We start from the raw sequence: 22,900 nt of genomic DNA, 5'->3' as shown, positions 1-22,900 counted from the left end.
TGTTTGGCAGATGACCAGATCTTGGGTGTTTGACAGGTGACTGACTCTGGAGTGTTTGGCAGGTGACCAGCTCTGGGTTGTTTGATAGGTGATTGGCTCTGGGGTGTTTCGCGGGTGATTGACTCTAGGGCTTTTTACAGGTGATTGGCTCTGGGGTGTTTGACAGGTGATCGGCAGGTGATCGGCTCAAGAGTGATCGGCAGGTGATCGACTCTTTGGTGTTTGACAGGTGATCGGCTCCAGGGTGTTTGGCAGGTGATCGGCTCTGGGGTGTTTGACAGGTGATTGACTCTGGGGTGTTTGACAGGTGTTTGGCTCTAGTGTGTTTGGCAGGTAATCAGCTCTGGGGTTATTGGCAGGTGACCGACTCTGGGGAGTTTGACAGGCTCTGGGGTGTTTGACAGGTGATCGGCTCTAGGGTGTTTGGCAAGTGACCAGCTCTGGGGTGTTTGGCAGGTGACCGGCTCTGGGGTGCTTGATAGGTGATCAGGTCTTTGATGTTTGGCAGTTGACCAGCTCTGGGGTGTTTGATAGGTGATCGGCTCTGGGGTGATTGGCAGATGACTGGCTCTCGGGTGTTTGACATTGGATTGGCTCTGCGGTGTTTGGCAGGTAATCGACTTTTGGCTGATTGACAGGTGACCAACTCTGGGGTGTTTGGCAGGTGATCAGATCTGGGGTGTTTGATAGGTGACAGGCTCTGGGGTGGTTGGCAGGGGATCAGCTATGGGGTGTTTGGAAGGTGACCGAATCTGGGTTGTGTGATTGGTGATTGGCTCTGGGGTGTTTAACAGGTGATTGGCTCTGGGGTTTTTGACAGGTGATTGGCTCTGGGGTGTCTGGCAGGTGATCAGCTCTAGGATGTTTGACAGGTGACTGACTCTGTGGTGTTTGGCAGGTGATCATCTCTTTGGTTTTTGGCAGGTGGTCGGCTCTGGGGTGTTTGATAGGTGATCGGCTCTGAAGTGTTTGACAGGTGGTTGACTCTGGGGTGTTTCACAGGTGATCGACTCTAGGGTATGTGGCAGGTAATCAGCTCTGGGGTTTTTGGCAGGTGACCGACTCTGGGGTGTTTGACAGGTGATTGGCTCTGGGATGTTTGACAGGTGATCGTCTCTGGGTTTTTGACAGGTGATCGTCTCTGGGGTGATCGGCAGGTGATCGGCCCGGAGGATTAAGGCAGGTGACCGACTCTGGGGTGTTTGGCAGGTAGCCCTCTCTGGGGTGTTTGATGGGTGATTGGCTCTGGTGTGTTTGGTATGTGTTCATCTCTGGGGTGATCAGCAGGTAATTGGCTCTGGGGTGTTTGACCGGTGATTGGCTCTGGGGTCTTTGACCGGTGATTGGCTCTGGGGTGTTAGACAGATATTTGGCTCTAGCGTGTTTGGCAGATGATCAGTTCTTGGGTGTTTGATAGGTGACTGACTCTGGGGTGTTTGGTAGGTGATCGGCTCTGGGGTGTTTGGCAGGTGACCGACTATGGGGTGATTGACAGGTGATTGGCTCTCGGGTGTTTGACATGTGATCGGCTCCATGGTGTTTGGCAGGTGATCGGCTCTGGGGTGTTTGGCAGGTGACCGACTGTGGGGTGATTGACAGGTAACTGACTCTGTGGTGTTTGGCAGGTGATCAGCTCTTTGGTGTTTGGCAGGTGACCCAATCTAGGGTGTTTGATAGGTGATCGGCACTGGGGTGTTTGACAGGTGATCGGCTCTGGGGTGTTTGACATGTGATTGGCTCTGGGGTGTTTGACAGGTGATCGGCTCTAGGGTGTATGGCAAGTGACCAGTTCTGGGGTGTTTGACAGATGACTGACTGTGGGGTGTCAGGCAGGTGATTGGCTCTGGGGCTTTTTACAGGTGATTGGCTCTGGGGTGTTTGACATGTGATCAGCTCTGGGGTGTTTGGCAGGTGATCAGCAGGTGATCGGCTCAAGAGTGATCGGCAGGTGATCGACTCTTTGGTGTTTGATAGGTGATCGGCTCCAGGGTGTTTGGCAGGTGATAAGGCTCTGGGGTGTTTGACAGGTGATTGACTCTGGGGTGTTTGACAGGTGATTGGCTCTAGGGTGTTTGTCAGGTGTTCGGCTCTAGGGTGTTTGGCAGGTAATCAGCGCTGGGGTTATTGGCAGGTGATCGACTCTGGGGAGTTTGACAGGCTCTGGGGTGTTTGACAGGTGATCGGCTCTGGGGTGTTTGATAGGTGACCGGCTCTGGGGTGGTTGGCAGGGGATCAGCTATGGGGTGTTTGGCAGGTGACCGAATCTGGGTTGTGTGATTGGTGATTGGCTCTGGTGTGTTTAGCAGGTGATTGGCTCTGGGGTTTTTGACCGGTAATTGGCTCTGGGGTGTTTGACAGGTGATCAGCTCTGGGGTGTTTGGCAGGTGATCGGCAGGTGATCGGCTCTGGGGTGATCGGCAGGTGATCGACTCTTTGGTGTTTGACAGGTGATCGGCTCCAGGGTGTTTGGCAGGTGAAAGACTTTGGGGTGTTTGACAGGTGATTAGCTCTGGGGTGTCTGGCAGGTGATCAGCTCTAGGATGTTTGACAGGTAATTGAATCTGTAGTGTTTGGCAGGTGATCAGCTATTTGGTGTTTGGCAGGTGACCCAATCTGGGGTGTTTGATAGGTGATCGGCTCTGGGGTGTTTGATAGGTGATTGACTCTGGGGTGTTTGACAGTTGATCGGCTCTAGGGTGTTTGGCAAGTGACCAGCTCTGGGGTGTTTGACAGGTGACTGACTGTCGGGTGTGTGGTAGGTAATCAGCTCTGGGGTTTTTAGCAGGTGACCGAGTCTGGGGAGTTTGACAGGTGATCGGCTCTGGAGTTTTTGGCAGGTGATCGGCTCTGGGGTGTTTGGCAGGTGACCAACTCTGGGGAGTTTGATAGTTGACTGACTCTGGGGTGTTTGGCAGATGACCAACTCTGGGGTATTTGACAGGTGATTGGCTCTGGGGTGTTTGACAGGTGACTGACTCTGGGGTGTTTGGCAGATGACCAACTCTGGGGTATTTGACAGGTGATTGGCTCTGGGGTTTTTGACAGGTGACTGGCTCTGGGGTGTTTGACAGGTGACTGGCTCTGGGGTGTTTGGCAGGTGATCGACTCTGGGGTGTTTGGCAGGTCACCGGCTCTGGGATTCTTGGCAGGTGACCGACTCTGGGGTGTTTGATAGGTGACCGGCTCTGGGGTGATTGGCAGGTGACTGGCTCTCGGGTGTTTGACATTTGATTGGCTCTGCGGTGTTTGGCAGGTAATGGACTTTTGGCTGATTGACAGGTGACCGACTCTGGGGTGTTTGGCAGCTGATCAGGTCTGAGGTGTTTGGCAGGCGACTGGCTCTGGGGTGTTTGGCAGGTGACCGAGTCTGGGGTGTTTGACAGGTGATTGGCTCTGGGGTGTCAGGCAGGTGATTGGCTCTGGGGCTTTTTACAGGTGATTGGCTCTGGGGTGTTTGACATGTGATCAGCTCTGGGGTGTTTGGCAGGTGATCAGCAGGTGATCGGCTCAAGAGTGATCGGCAGGTGATCGACTCTTTTGTGTTTGATAGGTGATCGGCTCCAGGGTGTTTGGCAGGTGATAAGGCTCTTGGGTGTTTGACAGGTGATTGACTCTGGGGTGTTTGATAGGTAATTGGCTTTAGGGTGTTTGACAGGTGTTCGGCTCTAGGGTGTTTGGCAGGTAATCAGCTCTGGGGTTATTGGCAGGTGACCGACTCTGGGGAGTTTGACAGGCTCTGGGGTGTTTGACAGGTGATCGGCTCTGGGGTGTTTGATAGGTGACCGGCTCTGGGGTCGTTGGCAGGGGATCAGCTATGGGTGTTTGGCAGGTGACCGAATCTGGGTTGTGTGATTGGTGATTGGCTCTGGTGTGTTTAGCAGGTGATTGGCTCTGGGGTTTTTGACCGGTGATCAGCTCTGGGGTGTTTGGCAGGTGATTGGCAGGTGATCGGCTCTGGGGTGATCGGCAGGTGATTGACTCTTTGGTGTTTGACAGGTGATTGGCTCTAGGGTGTCTGGCAAGTGATCAGCTCTAGGATGTTTGACAGGTATCTGAATCCGTAGTGTTTGGCAGGTGATCAGCTATTTGGTGTTTGGCAGGTGACCCAATCTGGGGTGTTTGATAGGTGATCGGCTCTGGGGTGTTTGGCAAGTGACCAGCTCTGGGGTGTTTGACAGGTGACTGACTGTCCAGTGTGTGGCAGGTAATCAGCTCTGGGGTTTTTAGCAGGTGACCGACTCTGGGGAGTTTGACAGGTGACCGGCTCTGGGGTGTTTGACAGGTCATCGGCTCTGGAATTTTTGGCAGGTGAACAACTCTGGGGTGTTTGGCAGGTGACCGACTCTGGGGAGTTTGACAGGTGACCGGCTCTGGGATTCTTGGCAGGTGACCGACTCTGGGGTGTTTGATAGGTGACCGGCTCTGGGGTGATTGGCAGGTGACTGGCTCTCGGGTGTTTGACATTTGATTGGCTCTGCGGTGTTTGGCAGGTAATGGACTTTTGGCTGATTGACAGGTGACCGACTCTGGGGTGTTTGGCAGCTGATCAGGTCTGAGGTGTTTGGCAGGCGACTGGCTCTGGGGTGTTTGGAAGGTGACCGAGTCTGGGGTGTTTGACAGGTGATTGGCTCTGGGGTGTCAGGCAAATGATTGGCTCTGGGGCTTTTTACAGGTGATTGGCTCTGGGGTGTTTGACATGTGATCAGCTCTGGGGTGTTTGGTAGGTGATCAGCAGGTGATCGGCTCAAGAGTGATCGGCAGGTGATCGACTCTTTTGTGTTTGATAGGTGATCGGCTCCAGGGTGTTTGGCAGGTGATAAGGCTCTTGGGTGTTTGACAGGTGATTGACTCTGGGGTGTTTGATAGGTAATTGGCTTTAGGGTGTTTGACAGGTGTTCGGCTCTAGGGTGTTTGGCAGGTAATCAGCTCTGGGGTTATTGGCAGGTGACCGACTCTGGGGAGTTTGACAGGCTCTGGGGTGTTTGACAGGTGATCGGCTCTGGGGTGTTTGATAGGTGACCGGCTCTGGGGTGGTTGGCAGGGGATCAGCTATGGGTGTTTGGCAGGTGACCGAATCTGGGTTGTGTGATTGGTGATTGGCTCTGGTGTGTTTAGCAGGTGATTGGCTCTGGTGTTTTTGACCGGTGATCAGCTCTGGGGTGTTTGGCAGGTGATCGGCAGGTGATCGGCTCTGGGGTGATCGGCAGGTGACAGACTTTTGGGTGTTTGACAGGTGATTGGCTCTAGGGTGTCTGGCAAGTGATCAGCTCTAGGATGTTTGACAGGTAACTGAATCCGTAGTGTTTGGCAGGTGATCAGCTATTTGGTGTTTGGCAGGTGACCCAATCTGGGGTGTTTGATAGGTGATCGGCTCTGGGGTGTTTGGCAAGTGACCAGCTCTGGGGTGTTTGACAGGTGACTGACTGTCCAGTGTGTGGCAGGTAATCAGCTCTGGGGTTTTTAGCAGGTGACCGACTCTGGGGAGTTTGACAGGTGACCGGCTCTGGGGTGTTTGACAGGTCATCGGCTCTGGAATTTTTGGCAGGTGAACAACTCTGGGGTGTTTGGCAGGTGACCGACTCTGGGGAGTTTGACAGGTGACCGGCTCTGGGGTGTTTGACAGGTGATTGGCTCTGGGGTGTTTGACAGGTGACTGGCTCTGGGGTGTTTGACAGGTGATTGGCTCTGGGGTGTTTGGCAGGTGATCGACGCTGGGGTGTTTGGCAGGTCGGCGGCTCTGGGATTCTTGGCAGGTGACCGACTCTGGGGTGTTTGATTGGCGATCGGCTCTTTGGTGTTTGGCAGTTGACCAGCTCTGGGGTATTTGATAGGTGATCGGCTCTGGGGTGATAGGCAGGTGACTTGCTCTCGGGTCTCTGACATTTGATTGGCTCTGGGGTGTTTGGCAGGTAATTGACTTTTGGCTGATTGACAGGTGACCGACTCTGGGGTGTTTGACAGGTGATTGGCTCTGGGGTGTTTGACAGGTGATTGGCTCTGGGGAGTCTGCAGGTGATTGGCTCTGGGGTGTTTGACAGGTGATTGGCTCAGGGGTGTTTGACAGGTGTTTGGCTCTAGGGTGTTTGGTAGATGACCAGATCTTGTGTGTTTGACAGGTGACTGACTCTGGGGTGTTTGGCAGGTGACCAGCTCTGGAGTGTTTGATAAGTGATTGGCTCTGGGGTGTTTAGTAGGTGATCGGCTCGGGGGTGTTTGGTAGGTGATCGGCTCTGGGGTTTTTGACAGGTGATGGGCTCTCTGGTGTTTGACAGGTTATTGGCTCTGGGGTGTTTGACATGTGATCGGCTCCAAGGTGTTTGGCAGGTGATCAGCTCTGGGGTGTTTGGCAGGGGACAGACTTTGGGGTGTTTGACAGGTGATTGGCTCTGGGTGTCTGGCAGGTGATCAGCTCTAGGATGTTTGACAGGTAACTGACTCTGTGGTGTTTGGCAGGTGATCAGCTCTTTGGTGTTTGGCAGGTGACCCAATCTGGGGAGTTTGATAGGTGATCGGCTCTGGAGTTTTTGGCAGGTGATCGGCTCTGGAGTTTTTGGCAGGTGACCAACTCTGGGATATTTGACAGATGACCAGCTCTGGGGTATTTGACAGATGACCAGCTCTGGGGTATTTGACAGATGATTGGCTCTGGGGTGTTTGACAGGTGACTGGCTCTGGGGTGTTTGACAGGTGACTGGCTTTGGGGTGTTTGGCAGGTGATCAGCAGGTTATCAGCTCTGGGGTGTTTGGCAGGTGATCGACTCTGGGGTGTTTGGCAGGTCACCGGCTCTGGGATGCTTGGCAGGTGATAGGTCATGGGGTGTTTGGCAGTTGACCAGCTCTGGGGTGTTTGACATTTGATTGGCTCTGCGGTGTTTGGCAGGTAATCGACTTTTGGCTGATTGACAGGTGACCGACTCTGGGGTGTTTGGCAGGTGATCAGATCTGGGGTGTTTGGCAAGCGACTGGCTCTGGGGTGTTTGGCAGGTGACCAACTCTGGGGTGTTTAACAGGTGATTGGCTCTGGGGTGTCTGCAGGTGATTGGCTCTGGGGTGTTTGACAGGTGATTGGCTCAGGGGTGTTTGACAGGTGTTTGGCTCTAAGGTGTTTGGCAGATGACCAGATCTTGGGTGTTTGACAGGTGACTGACACTGGGGTGTTTGGCAGGTGACCAGCTCTGGGATGTTTGGTAGGTGATTGGCTCTCGGGTGTTGACAGGTTATTGGCTCTGGGGTGTTTGACATGTGATCGGCTCCATGGTGTTTGGCAGGTGATCAGCTCTTGGGTGTTTGGCAGGTGACCGACTCTGGGGTGTTTAACTGGTGATTGGCTCTGGGGTGTCTGGCAGGTGATCAGTTCTAGGATGTTTGACAGGTGACCAACTCTGGGGTGTTCGGCAGGTGATCAGCTCTGTGGTGTTTGGCAGGTGATCAGCTCTGTGGTGTTTGGCAGGTGACCGAATCTGGGGTGTGTGATAGGTGATCGGCTCTGGGTTGTTTGGCAGGTGACCGGCTCTGGGGTGTTTGATAGGTGATTGGCTCTAGGGTGTTTGGCAAGTGACCAGCTCTGGGGTGTTTGACAGGTGACTCACTGTCGGGTGTGTGGCAGGTAATCAGCTCTGGGGTTTTTAGCAGGTGACCGACTCTGGGGAGTTTGACAGGTGACCGGCCCTGGGGTGTTTGACAGGTCATCGGCTCTGGAATTTTTGGCAGGTGATCGGCTCTGGGGTGTTTGATAGTTGACCGACTCTGGGGTGTTTGGCAGATAACAAACTCTGGGGTGTTTGACAGGTGACCGGCTCTGGGGTGTTTGACAGGTGATTGGCTCTGGGGTGTTTGACAGGTGACTGGCTCTGGGGTGTTTGACAGGTGATTGGCTCTGGGGTGTTTGGCAGGTGATCGGCAGGTTATAAGCTCTGGGGGTGTTTGGCAGGTGATCGACTCTGGGGTGTTTGGCAGATCGGCGGCTCTGGGATTCTTGGCAGGTGATCAACTCTGGGGAGTTTGGCAGGTGACCGACTCTGGGGTGTTTGATTGGTGATCAGCTCTTTGGTGTTTGGCAGTTGACCAGCTCTGGGATATTTGATAGGTGATCGGCTCTGGGGTGATTGGCAGGTGACTGGCTCTCGGGTCTTTGACATTTGATTGGCTCTACGGTGTTTGGCAGGTAATCGACTTTTGGCTGATTGACAGGTGACCGACTCTGGGGTGTTTGGCAGGTGACCGACTCTGGGGTGTTTGACAGGTTATTGCCTCTGGGGTGTTTGACAGGTGATTGGCTCTGGGGTGCCTGCAGGTGATTGGCTCTGGGGTGTTTGACAGGTGATTGGCTCAGGGGTGTTTGACAGGTGTTTGGCTCTAGGGTGTTTGGAAGATGACCAGATCTTGGGTGATTGACAGGTGACTGACTCTGGGGTGTTTGGCAGGTGACCAGGTCTGGAGTGTTTGGTAGGTGATCGGCTCTGGGGTGTTTGGTAGGTGATCGGCTCTGGGGTGTTTGGTAGGTGATTGGCTCTGGGGTGTTTGACAGGTGATTGGCTCTCGGGTGTTTGACAGGTTATTGGGTCTGGGGTATTTGACATGTGATCGGCTCCATGGTGTTTGGCAGGTGATCAGCTCTGGGGTGTTTGGCAGGTGACAGACTTTGGGGTGTTTGACAGGTGATTGGCTCTGGGGTGTTTGACAGGTGATTGGCTCTGGGGTGTCTGGCAGGTGATCAGCTCTAGGATGTTTGACAGGTAACTGACTCTGTGGTGTTTGGCAGGTGATCAGCTCTTTGGTGTTTGGCAGGTGACCCAATCTGGGGAGTTTGACAGGTGACCGGCACTGGGGTGTTTGACAGGTGATCGGCTCTGGAGTTTTTGGCAGGTGACCAACTCTGGGGAGTTTGATAGTTGACCGACTCTGGGGTGTTTGGCAGATGACCAACTCTGGGGTATTTGACAGGTGATTGGCTCTGGGGTGTTTGACAGGTGACTGGCTCTGGGGTGTTTTACAGGTGACTGGCTCTGGGGTGTTTGGCAGGTGATCGGCAGGTTATCAGCTCTGGGGTGTTTGGCAGGTTTTCGACTCTGGGGTGTTTGGCAGGTCACTGGCTCTGGGATGCTTGGCAGGTGATCGGCTCTGGGGTGTTTGGCAGGTGTCCGACTCTGGGGTGTTTTATAGGTGATCAGCTCTTTGGTGTTTGGCAGTTGACCAGCTCTGGGGTGTTTGATAGGTGATCAGCTTTGGGGTGATTGGCAGGTGACTGGCTCTCGGGTGTTTGACATTTGATTGGCTCTGCGGTGTTTGGCAGGTAATCGCTTTTGGCTGATTGACAGGTGACCGACTCTGGGGTGTTTGGCAGGTGATCAGATCTGGGGTGTTTGGCAGGCGACTGGCTTTGGGGTGTTTGGCAGGTGACCGACTCTGGGGTGTTTGACAGGTGATTGGCTCTGGGGTGTCTGCAGGTGATTGGCTCTGGGGTGTTTGACAGGTGTTTGGCTCTAGGGTGTTTGGCAGATTACCAGATCTTGGGGTTTTGACAGGTGATTGGCTCTGGGGTGTTTGGTAGGTGATCGGCTTTGGGATGTTTGGTAGGTGATTGGCTCTCGGGTGTTTGACAGGTTATTGGCTCTGGGGTGTTTGACATGTGATCGGCTCCATGGTGTTTGGCAGGTGATCGGCTCTGGGGTGTTTGGCAGGTGACCGGCTCTGGGGTGTTTGACAGGTGATTGGTTCTGGGGTGTCAGGCAGGGGATCAGCTCTAGGATGTTTGACAGGTGACCGACTCTGGGGTGTTTGGCAGGTGATCAGCTCTGTGGTGTTTGGCAGGTGACCGAATCTGGGGTGTGTGATAAGTGATCCGCTCTGGGTTGTTTGGCACGTGACCAGCTCTGGGGTGTTTGATAGGTGATTGGCTCTGGGGTGTTTCGCGAGTGATTGGCTCTGGGGCTTTTTACAGGGGATTGGCTCTGGGGTGTTTGACAGGTGATCAGCTCTTTGGTGTTTGACAGGTGATCGGCTCCATGGTGTTTGGCAGGTGATCGGCTCTGGGGTGTTTGACAGGTGATTGACTCTGGGGTGTTTGACAGGTGTTCGGCTCTAGGGTGTTTGGCAGGTAATCAGCTCTGGGGTTATTGGCAGGTGACCGACACTGGGGAGTTTGACAGGCTCTGGGGTGTTTGACAGGTGATCGGCTGTAGGATGTTTGGCAAGTGACCAGCTCTGGGGTGTTTGACAGATGACTGACTGTGGGTTGTGTGGCAGGTAATCAGCTCTGGGGAGTTTGACAGGTGACCGGCTCTGGGGTGTTTGACAGGTGATCGGCTCTGGAGTTTTTGGCAGGTGTTCGGCTCTGGAGTTTTTGCGGGTGACCAACTCTGGGGAGTTTGATAGTAGACCGACTCTGGGGTGTTTGGCAGATGACCAACTCTGGGGTATTTGACAGGTGATTGGCTCTGGGGTGAATGACAGGTGACTGGCTCTGGGGTGTTTGACAGTGTAGGAGAGTGGGGTCTGCAATCCTATGGTCACCCCCGATTTTTGCTTTTTGCTTCAACTGGTTTACAACCTTCCCTGGCTGTGGGCCTGCTAATCAGACCCACAGCCTAGCTGTCTCTCTCTAAATTGACAACCATGTACTCTAGGTGCACATCCAATTGGACTGAGTCACCTTATCAGTCCCTGTACAGTGTACCTTAGGTACCCAGGACATAGGTGCACTCAGGGCCTACCAGGGGCTGCAGCATGTATTATGCCACCCCTGGCTGGCCATCCAAATCTGACACAACTGGCTGATCAATCAGCTGGGGCAAGGTGGTGTAATCACCCTTTGCTTTAGATATAGTATCCCTATATCTAACCCTAAAATGGACACATATCCTCCTATCAGTCACTCCTATGGCAGGCCTTATCAATCCTGAAGGCAGAGTGCTTGGAATTATGTGAGATGGTGCTCTAGCATGAGCTGAGCCTGTCTGCAGCTTTCAGAACCAAGTCCTTTAGCTGTTTCCATGATAACGCTATACCATATACTCTTAAGTGCATTATAATCCTCACGGTTATTGCTAACTTTGGTATAGCATTATCAAAACATGTCGAGTAAGGTGTCATACGAATTGGAATACTACCCCCTCGCCAATTCTGGCGACGGGGGTAGCATTCCACCCTTCTAGAGGGACACGACATGTATGTAACTGTGAACCCCGGTTAAAGTTAACTCGAGCCTCAGCATCACAAAATGGATGCTGCCACCACAGACACAAGTCTGACCTCCTGCTGCTGGGAGTCCTTCCAGCGAGGGAGGCTTGGACAAAGGGTTTCCTGCCTTGGGAAGTGCTAGCACCACCCCAGACAGGATTTTGTGTATTGGGTAGGACAGGGCTGAAAGGAATGAGACCTGCCTGGAGCACACATGGTGTCCCTGTGCATACACCGGTCTAAACCAGTTCCTGGGGCACTCCAGCCCCAGTGCTGGCGCAATACCGGACAAAGGATAGGGGGTGTAACCACCCCCCCTTCCTGGTCCCACCCAGAGGAGGGACCTAGTCGTAGTACAGCCCCCTTTAGCCGGATAAAGGTAGGAGCTGGTCCCATTCCAAATTAGATTATCCTGAACAACTTTGCAAGAAGAAACTGTGGACTTCGACGGTCTGCTCCACAGAAGACTGAAGAATCTCCCTTGTGGGCAAGGAATGTCCACCCTGCAACAGCAGGCACCATCAAGCGTCCAGCGGCTTCACTTTCTCGTCTTCCCTCGAGGATCTAGACTTCAGAGCCCGACGAGACCCGGATTCCCGACCTCTCCGACCTCTACCTACATCTGCAGCACAGCTGAGATCCGTGGGTGCGACGAGACACGTGGGACCAGCCATCTTGGAAGAAGCTGCACTTCGCTTCCAGCACAACTTCTGAGGTCACCTCGACTAAGTGCTTTGGGGATTGAGAAGCCCCTACTAAGAGCAGCTCCTGCATTGAAGATCAGCCCTCTAGCCTCCACGAGATCTGCCTGGGGCCCTTCTGCTTGCCTGCTGCTTGACGCGTTGTTTGGTCACTTGCCGGCTGGCTTGTGGCCTCCTAGACGACCATCCACGAAATCCACACTGCTGGTCTGGTTGCTCCAGACTGGCCCTTGCTCCCTTCCAAAAGAGGAGCACCACGGACCCTCTTGGTCCACTCCAGACGCCGTTTCCACTCACCGCGTGGGTTGCCTTTGCCAAGGCCTGTTGAACCCGAATCCGGAGACAACACCGCCGACAGCAAGAGCCTGCGTGGGACAGCTCGTGCCTCCATCCTGGTCGTCGAGGAAACTACCTGGTCCACGTGGCTGCGGAGACAAGCGTTCTTCCTCACCTGATCGCGATGACGACATCTGGTTCCACTCCTGGTTCCACACCGGTCACTGGCTAGTGACTTTGAACATTGTCCCCTCTGCTTTCAGGTCTTCAACATCACCAATCCACCCTTGGATCGCACCGGACATCTTCCTTCTGGTCGCCTGCAGCATCTTTCTTCAAGGCTCCTTAGACTTCGACGCGGAAACCCTGACACACTTTGACACCTATGCACCCGCAGCCCGTGGGTGAGGTAACAAGAGCATTTCGGTGCTCAAGGGTAGCTTGACTCTTCTAGTGTCCAGTTCCATTGTCGTTTTAGTCCTATCTAGTCAGGAACGTCTGTACTCACCTTTTCTTTAAACTGTACTGTCCATAGACGTTTGTACGCATCTCGTGTATGAGTTCACACTCTGCACACGCGCTCCGTGGGCCTCCTATTACTTACCTCAAGTTAGTGTAGCGTGGTCCCAGCGATTCTACAGCCTCTGGACAGCTCCATTCCTTCAATCGACTTTCACATTCCACTTACTTAGTATATGGTTTGTCGTGCTTCTAGGGCACCATTGTAATTTGTGCAACTTAAACGTATTTTTCCTAAGAGTTTGTCATGTGCTTAGCCCTCTGATCTCATAAAGAGTTCAGAGGTGTATGTTAGTTAATAAATATATTGTTTATTTTCATAACAACCTGTGTGGTGTCCTTTCATGTGGTATTCAAGGGGTTATATGTGGTAAAACAGCTGGCTTCACATGCCAAAAGAGTTTAGCCTAAGATTGCTTTGTCCATGCTACCATTAGGATAGCTGGTCTATAAGGTTGACTTTACAACCAATCACCATAAGGGTTGTTTGGACTGATATAACGTGATCACTAGAACTAGTGAGCATCATATATCAGGCCAACTTCTCACAGACAGGTTATTGGCTCTGGGGTGTTTGGCAGGTGATCGGCAGGTTATCAGCTCTGGGGTGTTTGGCAGGTGATCGACTCTGGGGTGTTTGGCAGGTCACTGGCTCTGGGATGCTTGGCAGGTGATCGGCTCTGGGGTGTTTGGCAGGTGACCGACTCTGGAGTGTTTGATAGGTGATCAGCTCTTTGGTGTTTGGCAGTTGACCAGCTCTGGGGTGTTTGATAGGTGATCTGCTCTGGGGTGATTGGCAGATGACTGGCTCTCGGGTGTTTGACATTGGATTGGCTCTGCGGTGTATGGCAGGTAATCGACTTTTGGCTGATTGACAGGTGACCGACTCTGGGGTGTTTGGCAGGTGATCAGATCTGGGGTGTTTGGCAGGCGAACGGCTCTGGGGTGTTTGGCAGGTGGCCGACTCTGGGGTGTTTGACAGGTGACTGGCTCTGGGGTGTCTGCAGGTGATTGGCTCTGGGGTGTTTGACAGGTGATTGGCTCAGGGGTGTTTGACAGGTGTTTGGCTCTAGGGTGTTTGGCAGGTGACCAGCTCTGGGGTGTTTGATAGGTGATTGGCTCTGGGGTGTTTGGTAGGTGATCGGCTCTGGGGTGTTTGGTAGGTGATCGGCTCTGGGGTTTCTGACAGGTGATTGGCTCTCGGGTGTTTGAAAGGGTATTGGCTCTGGGGTGTTTGACATGTGATCGGCTCCATGGTGTTTGGCAGGTGATCGGCTCTGGGGTGTTTGGCAGGTGACAGACTTTGGGGTGTTTGGCAGGTGATTGGCTCTGGGGTTTCTGACAGGTGATCAGCTCTAGGATGTTTGACAGGTAACTGACTCTGTTGTGCTTGGCAGGTGATCAGCTCTTTGGTGTTTGGCAGGTGACCTAATCTGGGGTGTTTGATAGGTGATCGGCTCTGGGGTGTTTGACAGGTGATCGGCTCTAGGGTGTTTGGCAAGTGACCAGCTCTGGGGTGTTTGACAGATGACTGACTGTGGGGTGTGTGTCCGGTAATCAGCTCTGGGCTTTTTGGCAAGTGACCGACTCTGGGGAGTTTGACAGGCGACTGGCTCTGGGGTGTTTGACAGGGGATCGGCTCTGGCGTGTTTGACAGGTGATCGGCTCTGGAGTTTTTGGCAGGTGATCGGCTCTGGGGTGTTTGGCAGGTGACCAACTCTGGGGAGTTTGATAGTTGACCGACTCTGAGGTGTTTGGCAGATGACCAACTCTGGGGTATTTGACAGGTGATTGGCTCTGGGGTGTTTGACAGGTGATTGGCTCAGGGGTGTTTGGCAGGTGATCGGCATGTTATCAGCTCTGGGGTGTTTGGCAGGCGATCGACTCTGGGGTGTTTGGCAGGTCACCGGCTCTGGGATGCTTGGCAGGTGATCGGCTCTGGGGTGTTTGGCAGGTGATCGGCTCTGGGGTGTTTGGCAGGTGACCGACTCTGGGGTGTTTGATAGGTGATCAGCTCTTTGGTGTTTGGCAGTTGACTAGCTCTGGGGTGTTTGATAGGTGATCGGCTCTGGGGTGATTGGCAGGTGACTGGCTCTCGGGTGTTTGACATTTGATTGGCTCTGCGGTGTTGGCAGGTAATTGACTTTTGGCTGATTGATAGGTGACCGACTCTGGGGTGTTTGGCAGGTGATCAGGTCTGGAGTGTTTGGCAGGCGACTGGCTCTGGGGTGTTTGGCAGGTGACCGACTCTGGGGTGTTTGACAGGTGATTGGCTCTGGGGTGTCTGGCAGGTGATCAGCTCTAGGATGTTTGACAGGTGACCGACTCTGGGGTGTTTGGCAGGTGATCAGCTCTGGGGTGTTTGGCAGGTGACCGAATTTGGGGTGTGTGATAGGTGATCGGCTCTGGGTTGTTTGGCAGGTGACCAGCTCTCGGGTGTTTGATAGGTGATTGGCTATGGGGTGTTTCACAGGTGATTGGCTCTGGGGCTTTTTACAAGTGATTGGCTCTGGGGTGTTTGACAGGTGATCAGCTCGGGGGTGTTTGGCAGGTGATCGGCAGGTGATCGGCTCAAGAGTGATCAGCAGGTGATCAACTCTTTGGTGCTTGACAGGTGATCAGCTCCAGGGTGTTTGGCAGGTGATCGGCTCTGTGGTGTTTGACAGGTGATTGACTCTGGGGTGTTTGACAGGTGTTCGGCTCTAGGGTGTTTGGCAGGTAATCAGCTCTGGGGTTATTGGCAGGTGACTGACTCTGGGGAGTTTGACAGGCTCTGGGGTGTTTGACAGGTGATCGGCTTTGGGGTGTTTGATAGGTGACCGGCTCTGGGGTGGTTGGCAGGGGATCAGCTATGGGGTGTTTGGCAGGTGACCGAGTCTGGGTTGTGTGATTGGTGATTGGCTCTGGGGTGTTTAGCAGGTGATTGGCTCTAGGGTTTTTGACAGGTGATTGGCTCTGGGGTGTTTGACAGGTGATCAGCTCTGGCGTGTTTGGCAGGTGATCGGCTTTGGGGTGATCGGTAGGTGATCGACTCTTTTGTGTTGGACAGGTGATCGGCTCCAGGGTGTTTGGCAGGTGACAGACTTTGGGGTGTTTGACAGGTGATTGGCTCTGTGGTGTTTGGCAGGTGATCAGCTCTTTGGTTTTTGGCAGGTGATCGGCTCTGGGGTGTTTGATAGGTGATCGGCTCTGGGGTGTTTGATAGGTGATCGGCTCTGAAGTGTTTGACAGGTGGTTGACTCTGGGGTGTTTGACAGGTGATCGACTTTAGGGTATTTGGCAGGTGACCAGCTCAGGGGTGTTTTACAGGTGATTGGCTCTGGGATGTTTGACAGGTAATCGTCTCTGGGTTTTTGACAGGTGATCGTCTCCGGGGTGATCGGCAGGTGATCGGCCCGGAGGTTTTAGGCAGGTGACCGACTCTGGGGTGTTTGACAGGCAATCGTCTCTAAGGTGATCGGGAAGGGATTGGCTCTGAGGTGTTTGGCAGGTGATCGGCTCTGGGGTGTTTGGCAGGTGACCGACTCTGGGGTGTTTGATAGGTGATCAGCTCTTTGGTGTTTGGCAGTTGACCAGCTCTGAGGTGTTTGATAGGTGATCGGCTCTCGGGTGATTGGCAGGTGACTGGCTCTCGGGTGTTTGACATTTGATTGGCTCTGCGGTGTTTGGCAGGTAATTGACTTTTGGCTGATTGACAGGTGACCGACTCTGGGGTGTTTGGCAGGTGATCAGGTCTGGGGTGTTTGGCAGGCGACTGGCTCTGGGGTGTTTGGCAGGTGACTGACTCTGGGGAGTTTGACAGGCTCTGGGGTGTTTGACAGGTGATCGGCTTTGGGGTGTTTGATAGGTGACCGGCTCTGGGGTGGTTGGCAGGGGATCAGCTAGGAGGTGTTTGGCAGGTGACCGAATCTGGGTTTTGTGATTGGTGATTGGCTCTGGGGTGTTTAGCAGGTGATTGGCTCTAGGGTTTTTGACAGGTGATTGGCTCTGGGGTGTTTGACAGGTGATCAGCTCTGGCGTGTTTGGCAGGTGATCGGCAGGTGATCCACTCTTTTGTGTTGGACAGGTGATCGGCTCCAGGGTGTTTGGCAGGTGACAGACTTTGGGGTGTTTGACAGGTGATTGGCTCTGTTGTGTTTGGCAGGTGATCAGCTCTTTGGTTTTTGGCAGGTGATCAGCTCTTTGGTTTTTGGCAGGTGATCGGCTCTGGGGTGTTTGATAGGTGGTTGAGTCTGGGGTGTTTGACAGGTGATCGACTCTAGGGTATTTGGCAGGTGACCAGCTCAGGGGTGTTTTACAGGTGATTGGCTGTGGGATGTTTGACAGGTGATCATCTCTGGGTTTTTGACAGGTGATCGTCTCTGGGGTGATCGGCTCGGAGGTTTTAGGCAGGTGACTGACTCTGGGGTGTTTGATAGGCAATCGTCTCTAGGGTGATCGGGAAAGGATTGGCTCTGAGGTGTTTGGCAGGTGATCGACTCTGGGGTGTTTGGCAGATAACCATCTCTGAGGTGTTTGATGGGTGATTGGCTCTGGTGTGTTTGGTATGTGTTAAGCTCTAGGGTGATCAGCAGGTGATTGGCTCTGGGGTGTTTGACCGGTGATTGGCTCTGGGGTCTTTGACCGGTGATTGGCTTTGGGGTGTTAGACAGATATTTGGCTCTAGGGTGTTTGGCAGATGATCAGTTCTTGGGTGTTTGATAGGTGACTGACTCTGGGGTGTTTGGTAGGTGATCGGCTCTGGGGTGTTTGGCAGGTGACTGACTATGGGGTGTTTGACAGGTGATTGGCTCTTGGGTGTTTGACAGGTGATTGGCTCTGGGGTGTTTGACATGTGATCGGCTCCATGGTGTTTGGCAGGTGATCAGCTCTGGGGTGTTTGACAGGTGGCAGACTTTGGATTGTTTGACAGGTGATTGGCTCTGGGGGGTCTGGCAGGTGATCAGCTCTAGGATGTTTGACAGGTGACTGACTCTGTGGTTTTTGGCAGGTGATCAGCTCTTTGGTGTTTGGCAGGTGACCCAACCTGGGGTGTTTGATAGGTGACTGGATCTTGGGTGTTTGACAGGTTATCGTCTCTGGGGTGTTTGGCAGATGATCGGCTCTGGGGTTTTTTTTGTTAGGCGATCGGCTTTGGGGTGTGTGACAGGTGACTTACACTGGTGTGTTTTCAGGTGATCGGCTCTGGGGTGTTTGATAGGTAATCGTCTCTAAGGTGATCGGGAAGGGATTGGCTCTGAGGTGTTTGGCAGGTGATCGGCTCTGGGGTGTTTGGCAGGTGACCGACTCTGGGGTGTTTGATAGGTGATCAGCTCTTTGGTGTTTGGCAGTTGACCAGCTCTGGGGTGTTTGATAGGTGATCGGCTCTCGGGTGATTGGCAGGTGACTGGCTCTCGGGTGTTTGACATTTGATTGGCTCTGCGGTGTTTGGCAGGTAATTGACTTTTGGCTGATTGACAGGTGACCGACTCTGGGGTGTTTGGCAGGTGATCAGGTCTGGGGTGTTTGGCAGGCGACTGGCTCTGGGGTGTTTGGCAGGTGACTGACTCTGGGGAGTTTGACAGGCTCTGGGGTGTTTGACAGGTGATCGGCTTTGGGGTGTTTGATAGGTGACCGGCTCTGGGGTGGTTGGCAGGGGATCAGCTAGGAGGTGTTTGGCAGGTGACCGAATCTGGGTTTTGTTATTGGTGATTGGCTCTGGGGTGTTTAGCAGGTGATTGGCTCTAGGGTTTTTGACAGGTGATTGGCTCTGGGGTGTTTGACAGGTGATCAGCTCTGGCGTGTTTGGCAGGTGATCGGCTTTGGGGTGATCGGCAGGTGATCCACTCTTTTGTGTTGGACAGGTGATCGGCTCCAGGGTGTTTGGCAGGTGACAGACTTTGGGGTGTTTGACAGGTGATTGGCTCTGTTGTGTTTGGCAGGTGATCAGCTCTTTGGTTTTTGGCAGGTGATCAGCTCTTTGGTTTTTGGCAGGTGATCGGCTCTGGGGTGTTTGATAGGTGATCGGCTCTGGGGTGTTTGATAGGTGATCGGCTCTGAAGTGTTTGACAGGTGGTTGAGTCTGGGGTGTTTGACAGGTGATCGACTCTAGGGTATTTGGCAGGTGACCAGCTCAGGGGTGTTTTACAGGTGATTGGCTGTGGGATGTTTGACAGGTGATCATCTCTGGGTTTTTGACAGGTGATCGTCTCTGGGGTGATCGGCCCGGAGGTTTTAGGCAGGTGACTGACTCTGGGGTGTTTGATAGGCAATCGTCTCTAGGGTGATCGGGAAGGGATTGGCTCTGAGGTGTTTGGCAGGTGATCGACTCTGGGGTGTTTGGCAGATAACCATCTCTGAGGTGTTTGATGGGTGATTGGCTCTGGTGTGTTTGGTATGTGTTAAGCTCTGGGGTGATCAGCAGGTGATTGGATCTGGGGTGTTTGACCGGTGATTGGCTCTGGGGTCTTTGACCGGTGATTGGCTTTGGGGTGTTAGACAGATATTTGGCTCTAGGGTGTTTGGCAGATGATCAGTTCTTGGGTGTTTGATAGGTGACTGACTCTGGGGTGTTTGGTAGGTGATCGGCTCTGGGGTGTTTGGCAGGTGACTGACTATGGGGTGTTTGACAGGTGATTGGCTCTTGGGTGTTTGACAGGTGATTGGCTCTGGGGTGTTTGACATGTGATCGGCTCCATGGTGTTTGGCAGGTGATCAGCTCTGGGGTGTTTGACAGGTGGCAGACTTTGGATTGTTTGACAGGTGATTGGCTCTGGGGGGTCTGGCAGGTGATCAGCTCTAGGATGTTTGACAGGTGACTGACTCTGTGGTTTTTGGCAGGTGATCAGCTCTTTGGTGTTTGGCAGGTGACCCAACCTGGGGTGTTTGATAGGTGACTGGATCTTGGGTGTTTGACAGGTTATCGGCTCTGGGGTGTTTGGCAGATGATCGGCTCTGGGGTTTTTTTTGTTAGGCGATCGGCTTTGGGGTGTGTGACAGGTGACTTACACTGGTGTGTTTTCAGGTGATCGGCTCTGGGGTGTTTGATAGGTGACCGACTCTAGGGTGTTTGGCAGATGACCAACTCTGGGGTGTTTGGCAGGTGACCAAATCTGGGGTGTGTGATAGGTGATCAGCTCTGGGTTGTTTGGCAGGTGACCAGCTCTGGGGTGTTTGATAGGTGATTGGCTCTGGGGTGTTTGGTAGGAGATCAGCTCTGGGGTGTTTGACAGCTGATTGGCTCTGGGATGTTTAACAGGTGATCGTCTCCGGGCTTTTGACAGGTGATCGTCTCTGGGGTGATCGGCAGGTGATTGGCCGGGAGGTTTTAGGCAGGTGACCGACTCTGGGGTGTTTGACAGGCGATCGCCTCTGGAGTGATCGGCAAGGGATTGGCTCTGGGATGTTTGGCAGGTGACCGACTCTGGGGTGTTTGGTAGGTAACCATCTCTGGGGTGTTTGATGGGTGATTGGCTCTGGTGTGTTTGGTAGGTTTTCAGCTCTGGGGTGATCAGCAGGTGATTGGCTTTGGGGTGTTTGACAGTTGATTGGCTCTGGGGTGTTTGACATGTGATCAGCTCCATGGTGTTTGGAAGGTGATCGGCTCTGGGGTGTCTGGCAGGTGATCAGCTCTAGGATGTTTGACAGGTAACTGAATCTGTAGTGTTTGGCAGGTGATCAGCTATTTGGTGTTTGGCAGGTGACCCAATCTGGGGTGTTTGATAGGTGATCGGCTCTAGGGTGTATGATAGGTGATCGGCTCTGGGGTATTTGACAGGTGATTGACTCTGGGGTTTTTGACAGGTGATCGGCTCTAGGGTGTTTGGCAGGTGACCGACTATGGGGTGTTTGACAGGTCACTGACTATTGGGTTTGTGGCAGGTAATCAGCTGTGGGGTTTTTAGCAGGTGACCGACTCTGGGGAGTTTGACAGGTGACCGGCTCTGGTGTGTTTGACAGGTCATCAGCTCTGGAATTTTTGGCAGGTGACCGGCTCTGGGGTGTTTGGCAGGTGACCGACTCTGGGGAGTTTGATAGTTGACCGGCTCTGGGGTGTTTGGCAGATAACCAACTCTGGGGTGTTTGACAGGTGACCGGCTCTGGAGTGTTTGACAGGTGATTGGCTCTGGGTTGTCTGGCAGGTGATCAGCTCTAGGATGTTTGACAGGTAACTGACTCTGTGGTGTTTGGCAGGTGATCAGCTCTTTGGTGTTTGGCAGGTGACCCAATCTGGGGTGTTTGATAGTGTCAGGGGGTCCCCTGCTCGGCCCCGGCAGGGCTAACCGATTGTCCCTCTCCTCAACAGGCGGATTACTACGGGCCCTTTAAGGATAGCCTTTGTGTTCGTGACGAAGGCCTTGCATCTGGGCCACCTGACTTTTTGGACCTATCAGGAGAGGCTTCTCACCATATGAGGGGAGACCCGGAAGACGCTGTGTCTCCGTCGTGGGAGGAAGAAGTGAGACGCCAGGAGAACAACGCAACCGGGAAGGCGGAAAGCACCGTGGAGACGGAGTCCTTGGAAAGAGACGACACCAAGAGCAGAGAAGGTGCCGGGCTGGTGACCGAGGAGAAGCGGACGGAGGCAGCTGTAAAGCCAGGAGGCCAACGACACTGCGTTTCGCCCAGCCACGCGAAGGAGGACGCGTGGCTTTCCCAGGTGCGTGCTCGTTTGGGTTCTTTGTTGCACTTTAAGAAGGGAGGGACCGGGTAGGAGACCGTACCAGCACCGGGGCACCTCGTTTAGCAGAGCCGTGTACGAGACACTGAATGTGTATGGTGGTTCTTTCTTATTCCCTCACTCCCTCACTATTCCATGAGTTTCTAGACAGTGTACAATACACTAAAAGCCACGTTCTTTTCTTTTCCTTCCATGTGCTGGAGTGTCCCGGACCCCGACCCAGGAAGTGCCCCGAGGACCACAATCCTGCCACCGGTCAATTGTTAACGTGTCTGACCTAAGACTTTATTTTGTGTTCAACAGTCTGTAATCCGCAATAAAAATAGATAAACAGTCGCCCTCTAGTTTTGGCTCCTTCCCTTCTTGTAACCGAAAGGTGACAGATAGGTGATTGGCTCTGGGGTGTCTGCAGGTGATTGGCTCTGGGGTGTTTGACAGGTGATTGGCTCTGGGGTGTTTGACAGGTGATTGGCTCTGGGGTGTTTGACAGTTGATTGGCTCTGGGGTGTTTGACATGTGATCAGCTCCATGGTGTTTGGAAGGTGATCGGCTCTGGGGTGTTTGGCAGGTGACAGACTTTGGGGTGTTTGACAGGTGATTGGCTCTGGGGTGTCTGGCAGGTGATCAGCTCTAGGATGTTTGACAGGTAACTGAATCTGTAGTGTTTGGCAGGTGATCAGCTATTTGGTGTTTGGCAGGTGACCCAATCTGGGGTGTTTGATAGGTGATCGGCTCTAGGGTGTATGATAGGTGATCGGCTCTGGGGTGTTTGACAGGTGATTGACTCTGGGGTGTTTGACAGGTGATCGGCTCTAGGGTGTTTGGCAAGTGACCAGCTCTGGGGTGTTTGACAGGTCACTGACTATGGGGTTTGTGGCAGGTATTCAGCTGTGGGGTTTTTTGCAGGTGACCGACTCTGGGGAGTTTGACAGGTGACCGGCTCTGGTGTGTTTGACAGGTCATCAGCTCTGGAATTTTTGGCAGGTGACCGGCTCTGGGGTGTTTGGCAGGTGACCGACTCTGGGGAGTTTGATAGTTGACCGGCTCTGGGGTGTTTGGCAGATAACCATCTCTGGGGTGTTTGACAGGTGACCGACTCTGGGGTGTTTGGCAGGTGATCAGCTCTGGGGTGTTTGGCAGGTGATCAGCTCTGGGGTGTTTGGCAGGTGACCGAATCTGGGGTGTGTGATAGGTGATCGGCTCTGGGTTGTTTGGCAGGTGACCAGCTCTGGGGTGTTTGATAGGTGATTGGCTCTGGGGTGTTTCGCGGGTGATTGGCTCTGGGGCTTTTTACAGGTGATTGGCTCTGGGGTGTTTGACAGGTGATCAGCTCTGGGGTGTTCGACAGGTGTTTGGCTCTGGGGTGTTTGACAGGTGTTTGGCTCTAGGGTGTTTGGCAGATGACCAGATCTTGGGTGTTTGATAGGTGATTGGCTCTGGGATGTTTGACAGGTGATCGTCTCCGGGTTTTTGACAGTTGATCGTCTCTGGGGTGATCGGCAGGTGATCAGCCCGGAGGTTTTAGGCAGGTGACTGACTCTGGGGTGTTTGGCAGGTGACCAGCTCT

Source organism: Lissotriton vulgaris, unplaced genomic scaffold (genome assembly GCF_964263255.1).
Source record: "Lissotriton vulgaris unplaced genomic scaffold, aLisVul1.2 SCAFFOLD_2304, whole genome shotgun sequence".
Lineage (NCBI taxonomy): Eukaryota > Metazoa > Chordata > Amphibia > Caudata > Salamandridae > Lissotriton > Lissotriton vulgaris.
The sequence above is the reverse complement of the archived record's forward strand: the minus strand, read 5'-3'. Positions refer to the sequence as shown.